Here is a 20065-nt window from a genome sequence, read left to right on the forward strand (position 1 = left end):
TTATGAAGAAACAGAAATGGATAATGCTAGCTTAAAAAAAGACGCTGATTGAATTTCATGCAGTGGTCATTCAGTATTGTTTTCCCTCCCCTCCCCTCCTTTTATGAAAATGAATGATTTATGTCTGCTTGATACTGTGAAGGACTGGAAAGAGACAAAATAATTTGCAGAATAAATAATAATTTGTTTTACTATAACACTGTTGGTTTATATTTTTCTTGGGTTTTTGCCTGTACCTCGTAAACTGACAAAATCAAAGAGATTCTAGCTTCCTTAGTGCTCATCAACTTGTAGCTACTTTTGTAACAAAAAAATGTAAAGAATAAATTCAATTTGTAATCACTGTCTGAATTAACTGTACTTTTAATGTACCAGACAGGATCATTCTATGGCAAACCAAGTTATACATGATGCATTTTATGTTCGTCAAGTAATGAAGTGACCTTTGATATGTAGTGCTTTAATGAAATATTCAATTTTTAAAGAAATTTCTGCAAAATTTGCTTTCTTCCAGAAAAAAGATCCCCCATGGTTTCAAAAATTCCAGATATTTTACATCTTTAATCAAGCTGTTGAAGGAAAGAAAGAGGGAAGATTCTTGAGCTAGCTTAAAGTAGGTTGACAGGCGACTTTAAAAAGAGCACTTTTTAATTGAATTTTATAAAGAATACAGCGTATTTGAAGGTTTTTGAGGATATGTCTTCTCGTTTATTTATTTAGATCTAAGCTATATCCTATCTCAGGGGCTCAAGGGGGTTACAATATCTTGCAAATATTAAAAATGTAATATAAAAAGACACAAGACAAGTAATATGGAAAGATGGTAATGATCGAAAGTTGAACCTTTGACCCAACTAAACATGCTTAAAGATTAGAGTTAAAGCTTGAGGGAAACCATAAACCACTGTATTTCATTCATGTATAATTATATTTAAGAAATGACCCTTTTTCTGGACAATAATGTTTGGAGTATGGATATGGATTTCATCAGACAGTACAAATGAGATGCTGGAGGCCTAAGGTAATGTTGCAGATGAAGTAGTGAATTGTTTTATGTAGGAGGAAAGGAAGAGCCAGCATGATGGATGGTGGCAGGGTTATGGACGGAAGAAGAGGCAAGAAACACATCATGAATTTTGGAAACAACAGCCATTTTCTACCAAAAATAAAACTGAGGTAAAAAGTATTGACTACATGCCTTATTTTAAGCGTATACTTCAGAAGTCCATTTGTAGAATGGTTAACATATTTGATATAAAGTATCAGCAAAACTATAATGAGTATCATTGATTTCCCAGCCAGATTTGACATGGAGAGAAATATTTTCAATGTAATAGGTTTGCAGTGTACCAGTGTTTTTTCAAAGGGTGTGGTGTGTCGCACTGGTTTTGCAGGAGAGGGTGGCAAATATAATGGGAAGATTCAAAGGCAATCAATATTATATTTGGGAATGAGTCATGTTCCTACAAAGCTATTGTTTTATACTATCTGGATGTCCCGTGATCATATTATAAAGTGACTGTGTTCTGTGATATAACTCAAGCACTGCCGGGAGTTGTTTCTTGTTGTTTTCCACTGCATTTCTGATCAATTAAAAATTCAGCTGTGGTGCGAGCAAGTTTTCATTCTGAAACTGTGGCCTAGAAAAAAGTTTGAGAACCACTGCAGTATACTGTCAAATGATAAATGCAGATTGGTCTGATGAGAGGCGTGAAATGGAATCTGATGTAATAGTACCAAGAAAAAGCTGAGAAATAATTGTCAGTTTTCTCAAAGAAAGAGCTGATTTTGAAAGAGCACAAACTACTCATTAAGGAAATTGTTGGTGTTTTATGATTTTGGAGACAATCCAGAACTCAATCCACAATGGGAAGTTAAATTATTCATAGAATGATTAAATATACAAGTTTATATGTGAGACATGAATGGGCCATGAGGCAATACTGTAATGTAAAAGTTTCATAGACCCAATATCAACTCTGAAAAGGGTTTTGGGACAATATTTCAAGCCACATACCCTAGTGCACGTCTGTCAAAGAGGCAGTTGCCACAGATGCCATCTTATCCAAACCTCTTCACCTCTTTTGCTTCTAGACTGGCAAGTGTAGGGACAGGTGCCACCTCTTTGGTAACTGGATTTAACCCAAGAACCTCCAGTTTCGGTCTCGTTTTTTTAGACTACAAGTACTGATGAACGCAACTGCAAACGCATTTTCTTAACATTAAACTGATGGAGGAAATCATTGATGCATTATCATGCTTGGTAAAACTCTGCTGTTAAGAAAGAAAGAAAACATACTCTCTGTCATCAGCTTAAGTGGTGAACACTTCTCAAGATGATGTTTTATGCCTCTCTTCAAAGCTGAATTCAAGTTAAGTAGGTATTCAGATACATACCCTAAGGGAAACAAATAGCTGGTGAAACAGATACTTCCTAGCGTTTCAAGATATCACACCAGATTGTTGGGCCATGCAGCATACATTGAAAACGTGCAGATGCTTCTGCTTATGTAAAAAGAAAGAATTATAGTGGATAATACTATTCAGAACAACAAAACGTGGGTGATGTCACATCTGCAAGCCTCAACAGCAAAAAAAATATGTTTAATGTAAAAATGCATTTCCATATGCTAAAGGGAGTAGATTAACTCACTCTGCACACATATAAACAACAACTATTATGTAAGCTCACTTGAGCAATGAAAAGCTTACAGATATTGAGGTAGTTCTTGGTATCAGAAAATGAAAATTGTTTATGCTGAAGTGCAAACAATGAAGCTCAGAAATATCCAATGTGTTTTAATACATGCCAGAGACACGCCATGTGGAATATCTATCATATGTGAAATTCATACAAAAAGGCTTTCTGAAAAGAGGGGATACAGAAGTAGGGATGGGGTGGAAGGGCTCCACTGAGATTATACTAATATGTTTAATTTGCTCTCCGCACACCAAGTTGGATCCAGAGCTGCTCTTCTGCAAGTGGAAAATCTCATTCTGTCCACATGAGGGACTGAGATCCCGAAGCAGGTTCCCCTGGATTGAGTGGAAGAGGGTTCTCTCTACCCCTGGGGCCCATGCCCTCACTCCCAAGCTGTTCTGTATGGGGAAATGCAGAGGGAAGATCTTTGCATCTGCAAATATCACCTTCTTCCCTTTTCTAGCTCATGGTGGATACAGTAGATCTAACCTATCTGCACACTATGTTAAAAACAGGCAGACGTGACTAAAAATAATGATTCCGTACTTATTTAACATAGTCATCAAGGGGAGAAAAGCTTTGCAAGCTTTCCTAAAATGCAGGTGTGAAAATTTACTCCAGCTGGGCTAAAATAAGATTTTTATAGTGTTACTTAATCAGCATCGTCTACTCAAGTCTTTCTAGTAAACATGACTAACTCAATACAAATGATTGCTTCAGATAAGGTCATATCTAGATCATGTAAAATATTACAGCTTTGGTACGGCCTTTTCCTCGTATATTTTCCATGAATAAAATTGATATACAGAAGTACCTAATTTGTTCATTATCAACAGACGGGTCTGTGCTGGGGGGGGGGGCAGCCAGATATTCTTGCCCAGGGTCTTGGATGGCTAAGCTGGACCAGCTGCTTTTTGTTTGAGGTTATAACTTTATTCTTATACGACTCCCACCCCAGGCCTCAGGCAAGCTCTGCAGGGGCCTGCCAAGAGATCCGATGCCAGAAGATCCGATGCAAAAGACAACAGGGTTCATTAATTGTTGCGTAGGAAGGGGGATTTAGGTAGGTGCTGCACATTTGGAGTTTCCTACATAATCAATAGAGATGTCTGGATCTCTACTATATCTGGTTGGCCTGCAATAGGGTAACATACTAGAAAAACATGGACTTGGTCCATTTGGGAATGTAGCAAAATAAAGGCTACTTTTATTACATAGAAAGAAACAGAAGGCTATGCTACAATTTGTAACTGTATTCTTTCAATTCAAGAAAAAAGTTTACAAAATGTTCTTCCAGATTACAAACCTAGACTTGTAATCAATTCCATAGACTTGATTCCCAAATAAGTCCATGCAAATAGATGTGTTTAGCTTTTGGATTTCGGTAACAATATCACTTCACATATTTTATTCTATTGAGATCAAGCGTTCTTTGAAACACAACTATATACACACAACTATAACCCCAAATGCACACTGAGAGAGCAATTCTGTTCTTGTCTACTTAGAAGCAAGTCCCCCTGAGTTCACTTGAGCTTACTCCCAGGTAAGTCATTATAGGACTGCAGCCTTACAGTACATGCCTAACTACGTCTACTCAGCTATGAGTTGCATTGAGTCCAGTGAAGGTTATTTCCAGGTGAGTATAGGACTGCAGCCTTAGCAAACTCTTAGTTCTAACATCAAATGTGCCAGCAGTATAAGAACAGAACAGCTTAAATTTTATCACAGCTTCTGTTCAAATTTATTAACATAATATCATTTTAGGCCTGCTTTGGCAAAACTGCTCTGAACTAGACGTTTAGTCCCCTACAAGTAAGAAAACAAGAGCAGCATTGTTGCAATTAAGGGCCAATTTCTCTCTGTCTTCTGTGTCCATTTGTACGGTTGCTTTAATCCTGGACGAGTCCCAGTGTTAGGATTGTTGGCAGCAGTTGACCGTACAATGCCCGAGTTTCAAAAAAGGTAAAATATTCAACTTTTCACAATGAATACATAGGAATTTTTTTTGGGATGACTTTTTTTTGGGGGGGGGGATGCAACTCTGAAATATGGAGGAATTGCTCCAAATGGCATCCTTCTGAAAGTGAACGTTTTTGAAAACTAATAATATAGCCACGAACAAAGGAGAGTCGGAAAAAGGCCCACACCTTAACAAGAGACAAAAATGAATTCTGAAGATGCTTTGAAGTATGATTGATTTGGTGGAGAAAATTCATAGAATCAGTTGCTTTGAAAAGGACATGAATCTTTTAGGGTATTATAAAAAAACCCCACCTTTCCCCATAAGAAATTAGTGAGATGCGTGGGAGTGAGTGGATGAAATAGAATTGTACAGTTGAAGGGGGGGTTAACTCTAAAATTCTTAGCTATTTTATATTTATTTTTTAAGAATTCATTTATATCACCCCTTTCCTTCATCAGTGAACCAGGTTTCCCATCCAGGCACTGACCAGATCCAGACCTGCTTCACTTCAGAAAGGGTGACAGCCTTTAGACCATATCTATGTATGATATGCTGTTTTATATGCTGTCTAGGATTTTGCTTCATTTTAATCTCTTGACTAAACTTCTTCAGTGACAAACAGAGACTAGTACTCAAAGTTTCAGTTATGAAAGCAGCACTGAAAATTTCTATTCGATCTCACAGTCTCTGAGCTTTCTTAATCAAAACTACAGTATGTTTATATATGAAAGTAGGAAGAATTTGATTAGAAATTTGAATTCAGAAACACAACGGCAAAGTTTGCCCAGGACACATCATCCATTTAGCAAAGTATAAAAAAAAAAACTTGCAAGGATGTCCTTTATGCAATGGAACCAATGTAATTATTTAAAGAACAACAGCTAATAAAGTCAAAGACATCACACTCTTGCAGGGCAATACGCTGCATTTTTATTTGAAATTGAATTTATTCCCAAGCAAACATGTTTAGGAGCGCAGGTGACATCCAATGTTGGTCATACTCAAGAGTAGACCCACTGAAATCAATTAATGCACTTAAATTCCTTGATTCTATAGGTATAAACTGAGTATGATTAATGTTGGATATTACTCATGATCTTGGATTTTTTCCAGGTTTGTTATTTTTCCATTACTTTCCAATTTGAGGTGTTACAGGAGGCTGATGATGTATATTAATAGAAAACATATCTTACATTCCTTGAAGACTTCTCTCTTTTGCAGTGCTCATTAGTTTTGAAATTAAATTATTGGTTTTATAAATTCAGCTCAAGATCATTTTATTCAGGTAAGTTCTATATTTCATCCCAATATATTCTAAAAGGTGACTCTGTGTGTGTTTTTGCTGCAAAGCCAATTTTGAGTTAATGCAATTTTACATGTGCATATTTGGCTTAAACTAATTAGACACTCCTGCTTTCTCTCTCATTGTAAATTTACACTTGCTGCATAACATGACCTATCACCATAATGACTGCTATTTCTTCTTCTTCTTCTTACTGAGTAGAAGAGGCAACATCTCTGTAATTTCTATTATGTGCAGTCTGTGTAAAAATAAGCTCCGCTAATTGCTGCAGTGTTAACCATCTTATTACTTAAAATGCATTTTTTTAAAATGCTACTCTGGCTGGGTTCTTTAGGCCAAACAACAACAGCAATAATACCAGCAGACAGAGAGGTGCTTGTTCTTTAAGGCAAGGAAGAACAATAACACTAGAGGAACATACAGGAAGAGTGAGAACGACCCACCACCATATTTAAGCCTTTAAAATCATAATCATCATAATACAAATAAAACTTTGCATCATTATGGCTTAGCATGTACAAATAAACCTCCAAAGAGACCCCCCCAAAAAAAATCTGATTAATTGAATTTATTTTCCTAGATGTTTTCAAAGTAACCACACAATAGCAACCAAGCCATATTGCATGCTGAAGGCATATTTTTTCCTTAAAAGTAAAATTCATAGCATTCTTCAAAGCAAGATAATAGCACTTATCATCTAATGTTGTTATATAGTTAAATATATATATATATTAGTAAAGTGATGTCAGAAATCACCGTTTCACCCAAGGCTTGAGACATACCTCGCCCTGGAAGCTTTTCACTGTAGCTTGTACTTTTGATAGAAGCCCACCCAAAGAAGAGTTTGTTTGTCAAAATACCTGACGCTTAACACCAAAGATTTAACCATTTCTTACTTGCTGTAGATAATTCTACTAGATTGGATGGTGGGGAGGAATCATCAAATATTTAGAGGCTATTGGATGCTCAGTGTTTTGTTTATACCTCACTGAGCATCTCTGCATCCAGGATAACCACCAGTGTACAAAAAAAACAAAACCTCTATAGTTGCCTTTTCCTGCTGTTTAGAACCTTAACTGTTGGGAGTTGGGGCGGGAGGGAAGGGGAGAGGCGAGAGAAGAGATAATACAGGAAAAATCAATAAGAATGTCTTCCATTATTAATCACCAAAGGGTTAGGATTAAAGACGAAACCCTCTATGTCAGACAAAGTCCTATGGGAACCTAGAGGTTGACTGCTCTGAAAGGTTCTGTATGGAGAAGAATGAATGCATATTAGCCATAAAACTACCAGTCTTTAGCTTCTACAAAGCTGCCTCTTGTCAGATCTCACATCCCTCCACCCCCCTGTGCCCCCCCATCCCCGTTAAGATCATATCCATTAACAGAAGAAATGAACCCGGAGAAAATATATTTTCCATTCACTCAATCTTGCCTCATTACATAGTCACTCTGCCCTGATCTCTTCTGGATCAGATCAATTATACCTGTAACACGAAGGAAATAAGAGAGCAGTGCACCATTTGCCATATGCAAAGGACCTTTATTAACACAACACAGCATCTGCAAATTTCTGGTTGCTTTTAAGAATCCATTGATTTTGATTATGGCTCTTGTATCCAGCAATGGTGCTATCACACAATGGAACGACAAATAAGACACGCCAAAATCTAGCAAAGCCACCTGAACACCGCTTTGCAGTTTTAACCTCAAATGGGTGAAGCGCAACAAAGTCTAGGCTGAGATCTCAGGTTCAGTGTCCACAAATGACTCTCCTTTAATGCACTAATTCATTCAATGACTGTTAATTGAGGTCACCTTCTGCCTTTTTATGCTCCTGTATAATTCCAGACTGGTTATTTTCTTTCCCTAACAAAGGGCATTAGAGTGGACATTTATATTCTGGGGCCGCAAATACATAAATAAAAACTTTCCTGGTTCATCAGGTGCTGTGGATTTCATACAAGCCCCAATGAATTGTTATGATTTTCCGTTTCAGACCATTTTTTAAACAGATGCCTACACTGATCCTATGTAGGAAAATTGCCCAGTTTGAGAGTGCAGAGCATTTATGCATCTGGTACTATACCTGAATTGCTGTAGGCGGCTCTCAAAAGAATCATAGTTACAACAATACAGATACTATACAAACAATAATTAGAAAGAGGTTGAGTGGGATATATGTATATAAACATATGCGCGCTCTCTCTCTCTCTCTCTCTCTCTCTCTCTCTCTCTCTCTCTCTCTCTCACACACACACACACACACACAGTGAGCTACCTATCTGTGACACATAAACTACTTGATCTTCCTAAAGTAAAGCTTTCCAAAAATCCATCCCCTGGGGAAACAGATCACGCATTAATTGGCATTTCGGAGAATGCTACTTGGCGGCAACTTCCACCGATTCGTCTGCTGATGACCGGGATCCAAAGGTGCAGTCCGGACAGAGGAATCAGTGGAGATTTTGCTCTGAGTACTGAACTCTCAAGGGCTTGCGTCTACCCAGAGGAACACCTTGAAACCGGCACCTTGAGGCGAGTCCAGCGAGGTCCTCGCCTTTCAAGGAGCTCGCCCTGAAATTCGGAGCACCGCGCGACTCCACGCGCAACTATCCTGGGCGGACGGGTCTGAGTTCCAGGCGGGGTTCTCCATTCAGCCCTGCGCGCGCGGCGAAGCGGGCAGCAACACGGCGCCCCCCGCTCCCCCTGGCTGACCTATAGCCATTGCCCTCCCGGGTCTCCTTGCCCAAAGAGCAGCTGCCCCCCCCCACGTCCTTACCTTTCCCCACGTTCACATGGCCCCGTCTCTCGCAGCTCCCTCGGGTGAGGGGAGGCGGCGCGGCGGGGGTGGTCCGGAGAGCGCGCGCTGGGTCTTCGCGCCTCGCGCACCCTTCGCGGTGGAGGCGCGCTGCTGCTCCAAGGCTGACCCTCGGCGGGCAGCGAGCGGAGCTAGCTTTTCCGCCCGGCGGCACTGACTGAGGGGAGGGGAGCGGAGGGCTGGACGGGGAGGGGTGGGGGAAGAGAAGGCGGCGCGAAGGTAGGAGGAAAGGGAGAGGAGAGGGGAGCAGCTCCGCGTTCCTCTCGGCCCCTCAGGTCTGGCGCCGGCCTCGGTCTCCCGCGCCGCTCGCCATGTGCTTCTCTTCTGCGCTGCTCCTGGAGCTCTGAGAGGAAAAGGAACTGTGCCCAGCGCCCTCCCCGAAGCCCCGTCCTCCTCCTCCTCGGCTGCTGCGGCTTGTTGCCCGACGTCTCCCCTCCTCAACAGCTTGCCTCGCCGCACACCCCTTCTTTCCCTCCTGGTCCCATTTATGAAGCTCAGTTGCCATCACGTGTTAATGTGCCTTTGTCCTGTCGCTGGCAGCAGCGGCAGCAGAAGCGCGGCAACAGTAACTAGCGCGGAGGGAGGGAGGCAGGCAGGCAAGGAGGGAGGGAGGGAAGGAAGGACGGCGTGGGGGGGGGGGGGACCAAGCAAGAGCGCCAAACTTCGCGAGTGCGACGCATGAGGCGGGCAGGGAGGCGCGCTGAGTTGTGCGCGCGCGTGTGGAGGGACGGCGGGGCGAGAAAGCAGGGCTCTTTCCTGGGACTGCGCAGGGGGAGTGGGGGTCAGTGGAGTGCTGAGGGACACGCTGCTGTTCCTGCTAAGGGGCAGAAGTCCCCTGTGGGGAGAGGTGGCCGGCGAGGGCATTCGTGCCTCGGCTGCTCTCCTTGGAAAGCAAAGCGTGCGCTCGTTTCGCCCGCGCTCGCACCCTCGGGAGGCCGTTTCGATGGCTGGCACGGGCGCAAAGATACCGGTTGCTGCCGCTGCGTGCGTTGGTTGGCGAAGGCGGAATGGACGGGGGCAAGGGGGCTTCGAAGCCGCGCTCGTGAGCGCCGGAGGGGGTCGGCGCAGTGGGGCGCCCCGGCGCAGCTCGTGGGGCGCGGGGTACAGCAGGCGGGCTGAGGCGGGAGAAATAGAGCCGCGCGGGACCGGGCTGCCCTCCGGCTCGAGGCACCAAGGGCGCTGGAGGGGCGGAGAGTTGAAGGAAAGTTAAGCTGCGAGGGAGGCCTTTCACGAGAGACCTGCTTTATTTCAATCTGGAAAGGTGACCTGAGGCTCCTCGTGCCGAGGGCGAGACCTCTGCTCGGAGCCACCGGCAACAGCCTAGCAACGACTCCGGCCCCCTCCTCTCCTCCTTTGCCCAGCCGCTCTCCCCACCCATCCAGTGAGGGGCTTTGCATTATTCATACTAATTTGACTCCCCTCATCATCTCGGCAGGTTTCTCTTTGGAATTACAGATTATGATTTTTCTCTCCCAGCCCCTGCACAACACGGCTGGCTCCTCAGGGAGCGCGTTTTCCCGCCCTGCCCGGCCACCCCTCGAGGCGAGGTTATTCGCGGCCCTCTTACCCACCCCATAAACAAACAAATCAGGCTCGGTGGGTTTTCTGACCCCACCATTGCTCAGTTTTCTGACTGGGATGATATGCCCGGGAGAGGACCCGGCTCCTTTCCTCTCCCAGCGCCTTCTGGGAGCGCACGAGCAGGCTGTTGCAGCAGCCGGAGCAAGGAGGGGCGCGGGAAAGGCGCGAAGGAAAGCCGCCGGGCGCAGTGGCCGCCGCCGGGCCTCTGCTGCTCTCCATGTGCGCAGATCTGGCTGCCCTTCTTCGCGAGGGGGCGAGAGGAGCGCGGAGTAGGTGGTGGTGTTTTTATGTTTGTCTCCGGCAGCGTCTCTCCCCCCCCCCTTCTCCACCCCCATTTCAGTGATCAATACTACAGCTATAACTGCAACGCATTTAGACTGAATCCTCCTCCCACACTCTGGCGCATATTCCAGTCCCGTATGATCTGTTATGCAGGGAATAGACTGGGAAGCACGTGACAGGCCGTATTTATATGGTGCTTCTAGAGTTCTCCGTGCAAAACATTTTGCAGGCAGATTTCAATAATTCTTTTCAATAACCTGGCAAGGCTGTATCATTTTTCTCATATTAGTGACAGCATTCGGTCCACACACTTCTTTAAGTGTCGCCTTAAAACATCTCTGTTTTCCCTGGCCTGCTGAGATTTTAATATGCAATGCAATTGGTATGCATGTTTTCTTGGAGGTAACTCCCACTGTGTTCAGTAGGGCTTATTCCCAATAAGCCTCCTCCGTTGTCTTTCCTTACCTCCTCCTTCCTTCCATTTATTTAAACAACACGCTGGCATTGTCATGGTTCATTCTGTTTTACACTGGGCAGCATCTTGCTTTCTCCAATGGCCTTAAGAAATAACAAAATCATATTATGTCAGAGGCACGTTTTGGAAGAAGACTTCCAGGTCTGCAGCTCAGGTCTCTTAGTATTAGCATTATGCTGCACTAGCTCTTAATGTAATTTGCATTGTTGAAGGGAAGCGAGCGCAGACAACCAGTAGCCACTGGGAACCCAATGGAACCAACACAGAGCTTTTGAAATGAAGAAAATAAATACATGGAATGTTATAAATGCTGCAGTGCTTTTCTCATGCATGCCATTCTATAATCATGGCAATATTACACAATGATTTAATGAGTAATAATGCTAAACAGTGTTAAATAAATATTGGATTTGCGGTCTGGTCGCATGGATCTATCTGACCTATCACTAGAGTGCCTGGAATTGCTATGAGGGCACAAGGCTGTATTGGGGAATTCCAAGTCTGGGTAGCTCAGTTGGTTAGAGCATGGTGCTGATAATGACAAAGTTGCAGGTTCAATTCCTGTATGGAACACAATACAATCATACGTCTTGTTACATTTGCTTCAGGTTAAATCTTTTCAGGTTGCGTCCCGGAAGTACCGGAAAGGGTTACTTCTGTGTTTTGCCACTTGCGCATGCACAGATGCTCAAAATGACCTCACATGCATGCACAGAAGCAGCGAATTGCGACCCGCAGACGCGGGTTGCGTTCTGCTCATGTTGCAAACGGGACTCCAGAAAGGATTCTGTTCGCAGCCAGAGGTACCACTGTAATTAGTTGGTTCTGCCTGTCGTTGGCTCTGGCGCCACCTACTGTTCACCTCCCTGCCTTCCACCTTACCAGACACCACTAGCGGCAAGTTGCACAGATGCCTAGATGAGTAATGTACCAGGACAGACAAAGAAGAGAGAGCAGTTCTTCACACAGAGCATAGCTGAACTATGGAATTCACTCCCGCAGCAGTCAGGGATGGCCACCAACTTGGATGGCTTTAGACAAATTCATAGAGGTTGAGACTAACTGGCTCTTCTCTGCCTCCATGGTCGGATATAGTATGCTTCTGAATACCTGTTGCTGGAAATTGCAGGAGCGGAAAGTGCTGTTCTGTTCAGGTCCTGCCTGTGGGCTTCCCAAAGGCATCTGCCTGCCCACTGAACGGGATGCTGGACTAGATGGGCCACTAGCCTGATCCAGTGAAAACTATTGTTACATTCTTAATGGCAAGAGTGCTTGAAGCCACTGTTGTACCACTGTAAATATGCACATCACTGTGTCAGAGATATAAATGTGGGTTGCATTGAATGGAACTTCCACCCTGAGACCTGCAGGTATCGGGTGGTACATAAATTTATTAAATAATGCTAATGATAGACGGCTTTCAATGGTACCCTAGACGATATCATTAATCTAGCAATTTCTTTTTCACTGATAAATTTCAAGAAATGTGCCCCAGCAGCAGTAAATTTTGTGGAAGGGCAAACAAAGAGAAAGTTGGCTAAGTTTTTCCTATTCCAATTGGGGATTCATATTATAAAATCATTATTATTAATCATTCATATTTATAACATTGAGGTCAAGGAGAATTTGGCACTTACTACAGCAGCCAGAAACGTATCCTTTTGCATGAAATGGTTGCCCTCTGAAAACAACTACGTTCTCAAAGAAGAAAGAGACCAAAACTGCCTGTTCTGCCTCCCCCTCCCTTTTAATACATTAACACCTTTGAGATTGACAGCAATTCAGAATCAAGAAGACTAACTGTGCTGGAGACTTCCTAGTACTGACTCTGAGATGCTTGCTAAGTCTATTTGATCCTAGCTTTCTACATGTATTTCTTACCCACCAAGCCTCTTGCTGACGGTAATCCAATTATTAAAAGTGCAATGAAGAGAGAAGCATATTTATTTTAGAAATGGCTTCGCTACCTGGAGGAAAGAGGAGCATTACCTCATTTGTGCCCAAGAAGAGTATCTGCTGTATATCTGAAAATTCAGTGAAGCTGCTGTCTAAACAAACAAACACCCTTCATTTTATACTGCAGTAAATCATAACAGATTTCCTTGGTTTTTACGTTTCTTTTCCTAAAGGGACCAGTTTGTTTTCACCTGCGGGGTTTGTTGTTGTTGTTGTTAATTTAATTTAAAACCTGTTAGGCTCTGCTTGCCTCACCAAAGGCCACCTTTCCCCCTTCCTAAGGTAAAACATGCTCTGTGTAAATGCCAACAGACCAGAACCAGCCCACAGAATGCTCTAGGGTGCTTCTCTCCTTCGCTGGCCCACCCTCCACTATGTTTACTGCTTGTTAAACAGGCTTAGCCTCAACTAGTAGAACAGATTCCAACAGCAGGATAATTATCTCCCCCCCCCGCACTTCTAAATAACGATACATCAACAAAGGGCTTTTCAATGCAGAAATCTATCATCTCAGCAGTTTCTCCCCCCTTAACAGCTGAATTTGTTTATTAGTTTAGCATAACACAGTCACAGGAGATAATTCTAAAAGAGGCAAAGTATTACTGTTAGCACATTGAAAGCATAAGTCAACTCCTAGGAGGCAAGGTCTCCGGTTTCCCCAATAAAACATTTGAGCACCCCCCCCCTCAAGTTAATAGGCACTGCCATTCAAATGGTATGCATGTACCACATTGTGTGCTCGATTGGCACCCCCGATTGAGAAAAAATAGTCCTTCAGGTAGGAAAGATTGAACCCTGTGGCCTGGGACAGCTTTGCATTGTCTCTTCCTCAACTGCTGAAACTTGGCCACTGAGTTCAAGCTCCACATTGGTAGCTGGTTTGTTTTCAGGAATCTGTGCAGCTGCCCTGCAGGGCTCTTAACACAGGCCTGCAGCAGTGTTTTTCCTAGGCTAAGAAAAGAGAAGAAGCGAGGAGGCTGGAAGCTTGGTTGTACCTAACCGGGGAAGTGCACAATGCCTGAATACAGTACACTTTTGCAGCAGTGCAGATAGTTGTGCTGTTCCAACACCAGTCTGGGGGTTACTGTATGCCAGTACTCATTCATTTCATTTCAACACCAGTCCGGGGGTTACTATATGTCAGTACTCATGCAATGTAAGAGTTAACATTGGTGCAGACACAACCCTTGTGGTTCTCAGCACCAGACCCTTCCTTACCTATATTGAGCGTCCTGTGCATACTTCCTCAGAAGCAAATCATTCTTCTCAAGGAGATTAGTTTGCAAATAAATGTCCCTAGGATTAGTGTTTAGTTGGTTTATTCCAATCATTATTATTCAGGCTACCAACTTCTAAGACTAGTGAGTGCACATTGTAGCCATCAGTTAAAGTGTATGTCATATACTCTTAAAAGTTCCACTTCCCGAAGTATTCATGCTACTACTGATCCAGTGGTAGAAGCCATTGGGGAGTTATATATAGAGAAACTAGTTGTCATATACATGAAGAGATTCTTCCAAGTCAACTGAATGGAACAATGTTTTTCAGTGCTCCATTTGCCAGCAAACACAAGCTCTGCTGAATCTAGCCAGAGTTTGGACCCCGGGATGAATGTCCTTTGAAGGAAAATTACTAGGAATACTTTGCTTCATTAAACAGTGAACAGTTAGCTTCTTCAGTATCTGGGCTGACAACTGCAACTGTCATGGCAACAGACAGCAAGAGACGGTGAGATATGTGTTGGTTCTAGGTAGTCTACTTTTCCCTTTGTACATTTGCCCTGTAACACTTTTCTTCCTGGTACTGATTTCATGTGGGAATGTAGGTGAGAATGCCTTGCACCTCACTCCCAGACACCTTTTCATGACAGGTTGGTTTCCCCTCTAGCTCCTTCCCAAAGAAAATCCATTAGGCAGTTCTCCAGCACTTAAGGTAAAGGTAAAGGGACCCCTGACCATTAGGTCCAGTCGTGACTGACTCTGGGGTTGCGGCGCTCATCTCGCTTTATTGGCCAAGGGAGCCAGCGTACAGCTTCTGGGTCATGTGGCCAGCATGACTAAGCCGCTTCTGGCGAACCAGAGCAGCGCACGGAAACGCCGTTTACCTTCCTGCCAGAGCAGTACCTATTTATCTACTTGCACTTTGACATGCTTTCGAACTGCTAGGTCGGCAGGAGCAGAGACCGAGCAACGGGAGCTCACCCCGTCGCGGGGATTCAAACCGCCGACCTTCTGATCGGCAAGCCCTAGGCTCTGTGCACTTGCCCCCGCTCAAATGAACATGGCAGAGTAATGCTTTTGTGAACCTTCCCTGGGGATTGCAATAAGAAACATTCTCAACAAACTCTGCCCAGTGGCATTGTGTTTTCCATGCTCACAATGCAGTGCTCAGAACCCCTTCTGAGAAACCGGTTGGGTCTACTGAGAATTTGCCACAATCCTAAGCATGCATGCTTGGAATCAATGGGACTTCTGAATAAATATGCTTAGGACTGGAGAAGCTGCTTTTGCTTAATGTCTGAAAATCAGAAATAATCCTACCATACACTTTCTTCCTCCTAGTCTTTTGTCTCTTTAGAATCTGGACTCTTTGTTTCTTGTTCCTGCTTCAGTACTATATTCTTGGGTGTTATCTTGAACAGCGTTTTGCAATAGAAAGAGTTGGAACAAGCCATTACCAAACAGATCTGTTGAGAGCTAACTCTGCTGTCATCCATTGTGCCAGAAGCACACCCGCAAAATGAAGAAGGAAAAAAGAGTGACCCCACGTTGCCCTGATGAATAATTTAATTGCCTAACTTAATTGCACAAAGAGCTGGACAATAAGGAACCATTTGCATTTTGTAAAGTGTTTTGAAGTGCTCCGTGCTGCCTTGCACAAGTTTAATTTTTGTTGAAAGTGCTCCATTAATTTGCTGAACTGAGATAAATACCCAACCAGTGTTTCAGAGGGATTTCTTGTGCCATTCCAACCTACCCAATGCTCCTCAGATTGTGGGTGGGGAGGGATGTAGTTCAAGGTTGAAATCCACAAAGCACCTGCTATTCATATTCTTTTCAGCAGGGTTGGTAACAAAAGCAGCACATACCGAGGTGGATTGCCTACATATCTAGTGGTTTGAGTACTGTTGCTGTCACAAAGGTGCCAATTAGGCTGGCGATTTTTGTAATGTGGATATCAGTTTATTAGGACAAAGGCTGAGATAGTAAACTCACAGGAAAAGGAATAGCTATCATATGTTAATGACTTCCTACCGCTACTGACCTGAAACAAATTAAAACCAGTGATGCAGGCATTAAAGCCTTTCTTTCCTATCATTAACTATACCCTGAAGCTATCCCGTCCCCCCAATATTCCTCTCTCCTGTCTTCTTTTTCTGCTTTGTCCTTTTAAATTGGACCTGAGTGACAGTACACCAATTTAGCCGCAATTCTTGATAATTTGGGTTGTGCATTCACTGAAACCAAGATGAGTAAGACATGGAGTATAGTTAACTGATTTTTTTTTTTAATCTATTCTTGGCAGAACTGTTAATAGGTAAGCTGATCCAATTGTGTTGGGAATAATCATCTGTCAATGTATTTATTGTATTTAGTTATTACTTTTTAAATGGGTGGCATTAGAGGTTACGAGTGGCTTGTTTTGTTTTTTGCTTTTGCTGTTTTGATGGTGAGGCTAATCCTTTCTTCTCTTCTTTTTACCGCTCTCCTCAAATGCCCCATTCTTTGACACAGGGGAAAGTATATCTGAAGGCAAGTGACAGACAGAGGAATTAGGATTGGTTCTTATAACAATGAAAAGGTTACCACTTGGAACATTTTTATTTGGAATATTTCAGAGGGTGCCTGATTCTGAGGGGGAAACTGTTGTCAAATTTTCTCTCTGAGGCAGTGCTGCCTCAGCTCCTCTTCATTCCCTCCATGTTCCATGAGTTTCAATATATATAGGGGAAAACAGTATTCAGTACAGTGGTACCTCAATTTAAGAACAGTCTGGTTTAAGAACGATTTAGTTTACGAACTCCACAAAACCAGAAATAGTGTCTTGGTTTGAGAACTTTACCTCGGTCTAAGAACGGAATCCGAATGGTGGAAGGGCACTGGTGGCAGGAGGCCTCATTAGGGAAAGTGTGCCTTGGTTTCAGAATGTTTTCGGTTTAAGAACAGACTTCCAGAATGGATTAAGTTCGTAAACCGAGGTACCACTGTACAGGCAGCGACTGATTTACGCACGTCCAAGTGATGCACAACTGTGAGTGCACATTGCAGTGACGGGGAAGTGGGCAGGGCAGGCTTATGCATGCACTGCTAATGTACATGGAGGTCAGGAACGTAACCGCAGGGCAAAGCAGTCACTGCCTGTATAAAGTCTGTGTTCAATGTTCATGAAAAACTGATTTTCTATATGTTTTCTATTTTGGAATCTGTGAGTGCGGTTGGTAGGGAGAGCCCCTACACTGTTCTTTTACGAGCCTTTTAAAGAACAGAAACTTCTGCACTGTGGCCAAAGCCAATTGAACTGCTTTTAAAGGTATCTTAAGTTGTATCTTAAATCGGAGTATCGGTGTGACTCACCCTGGGGACTGTTCCAGGAGATTAAAAATTGCACAGGCTACTGGCTAGTCAGAGCTACTCCTTTAACAAAGCATGCAGTAGAGAACACTTTCTCTCCCATATTCCTTATGCATTAAGCAAACCAAAAAAAGGGACAATAAAATTAGGTCCCTTTTCACTAGATCACCATCAATTCAAACCTTGAGGAACAAAAAAATGACACAAGGTGCAAAATTGGTTATGAGGGAGAGAAAGGGACTGCTGCACCAAGAGTCAGGCCTTTGTGACCTCGGTGTGCGTGTGATGATTTCAGACCTAATTTGTGCATTCTCCTAACACAAAAGAAGTTCCTGCAGCTCCTAAGTGATCTTTCAATGCAGAGGGAACACCCTCATTAGTTTTTTTCACCTTCTCACCTGCCTTCATTAAGGCATACCCTTCACAATCCCAATTGAACAGCAGGGGACATTATGAGCTGACTGAGAAGCGGTTTTCCTCCCCTTTGTTAACATGTGTTTCTCCCCTCCATCACTGAGCACCAGAGAAGAAGGCTGCGTGTAGATCATCTTTTCATAGAATTTGTACAGCAAAAAATCCCCCTCCCCCAGAATGTATCTAAACTGCGCCTCATGACTACATAAACATCAGTATCAAGAAATTTCCCAAATGGGTTTGGGGAGCTGTGAATTCTTCATTTTCTGAAGCAAACTTAAGACATGTTTATCAATTCAAAGGTATGGATATAGATCACTCAAAACCACAAAAAAGGGAAAAAATGTATCCTGCAACTAAAACAACAACTCTAATGTAGATTTATTTTGTTATAAATATGCACACACCATGGTTTCATTTCTGTTGGTTATTCTTCACATTTGCTTTCCTTGTTCTTTGTATGCATGAAGACAACCCTCAATACCAATTTCTCAGATGGAAATAATTTGTATCTGTCTCTCTTCCACACACCTTAGCTGAGCTAGCACCTTGAGTTGTTGCTGCATGGATGAAAATTACCTGGTTTATGGCAAATGCATGTGCCACAATGGCCTTAGTCCATTGTCAGGCTGCGAAACAATAAACTTGATTATGTTCACTATAATAGTTTTTAGTTATTTATGTTATTGTTGACATGATCAATTATGCCAATGAACAAATATGGACTGAGAACAGAATAACAGAGTGAAGCAGTTAGCAAGCAAAAGCCCCAGAAGTTAACAGGAAATAAGGCTTTATGAAGTGTGGCAGGGGGGCACACTCCAGTCCCCGCTAGAGGACCAAGGGTTCACCCCCTGCCTTCCAGGAAGAATATTATGGCAAGGGGAAGACCTGGCCAGAGAAGGAGCAGCTGCAGGAATTTTTTCTTTCTCTTTTGAAACCAAAACAACAACAACCAATTGCCCTGAGACTGCAAAGCAGAAGGGAGCTCCATCTATTAGCCTAAGGGCTATTGGCTTGTGTGAGAGAGAGTGTTTGTTTGGGGTGTTTTTGTTTTGTATTATTACAACCGATTACAAGTCACCTTGAGAATTATTTGATGGAAAGGCAGGTTATCAAAACAAAATAAGCAATATCATTTACTATTATTGCTGTTTGTTTTACAACCTAGCGTTCCAATTCCTTTTTTTTTTTTAATGCTGACATTAGAGGACACAAGTAAGAGCTATAACAAATATAAGGGATGGATGAACCCAAGAATAGATTTAGGATGCATTTTGTGTGTGTGCAAATGCCAGCCAATGCAGAAAAACCACGAGCATGTTGACATCATGACAGACATCATCTTTAACCAGATGACAGGTCAGTGGCAGCTGCATATACCTTGTAACATCAAGTTTTGATCTTGGGCATGATTTGGCTCCTACAAATGGATACTGTACAGCAACAGTGGTCATCTTGCTAGGACCACAAGATTGAATTGGATGCGCTCTGCTATTTTTGATGATGCAGCTCTTAGGCATCTCACATCTGCTGGTTATCCTTACAGGTCACCTTGGTTACCAGATAATCTTTAAGGTATGAAACATTAAGGCAAGAGATGCTGGTAGAATTCTTTTTACAGAATGATGGCCTTGCTTATCTTTTATTTGCTTTATGAGAGTATACAGACGAAGAAGGTAATTTTGGCTTTGGCTATTAATCATGCAAAGAAATGGGCATGGAAAATATTTCAGTGCGTTTGAAGTCTGACTGAGGAGGACAGTTTGAAAACACCATTAGAGTATTCCATTGCTCGTTGCTTGATTATTCCTTTCTGCCTTCTTTTGTGGAGGAAAGAAAACCCAGAAGAGTTTTGCTGCCAAATGGTCCCCAAAACAGTTCTCAAAAGTCAAATGAGCCCTTTGTGTATCTTGGTCTGTCTCACACCAAATCCTGATTCTATTTAGACCTGCTCCTCACAAGAATCATTCTTGGCCGTCATGGCTGACTAAGG

At 42.9% G+C, this 20065-nt stretch overlaps 1 protein-coding gene across 1 annotated transcript in view; it reads right to left on the reverse strand.

The window, feature by feature from the left end:
• The window catches only part of CNR1 (cannabinoid receptor 1), a 29137-nt gene extending 19570 nt beyond the window's left edge, over positions 1-9567 (reverse strand). The window contains exon 1 of the mRNA XM_083608403.1: positions 8752-9567. The gene's annotated coding sequence lies outside the window, so the exon portion shown is untranslated. The remainder of the gene's footprint in view (positions 1-8751) is intronic.
• Between the last annotated feature and the right edge of the window lie 10498 nt (positions 9568-20065).

Source organism: Podarcis filfolensis (genome assembly GCF_964270895.1).
Source record: "Podarcis filfolensis genome assembly, chromosome: 3".
NCBI classification, from domain to species: domain Eukaryota; kingdom Metazoa; phylum Chordata; class Lepidosauria; order Squamata; family Lacertidae; genus Podarcis; species Podarcis filfolensis.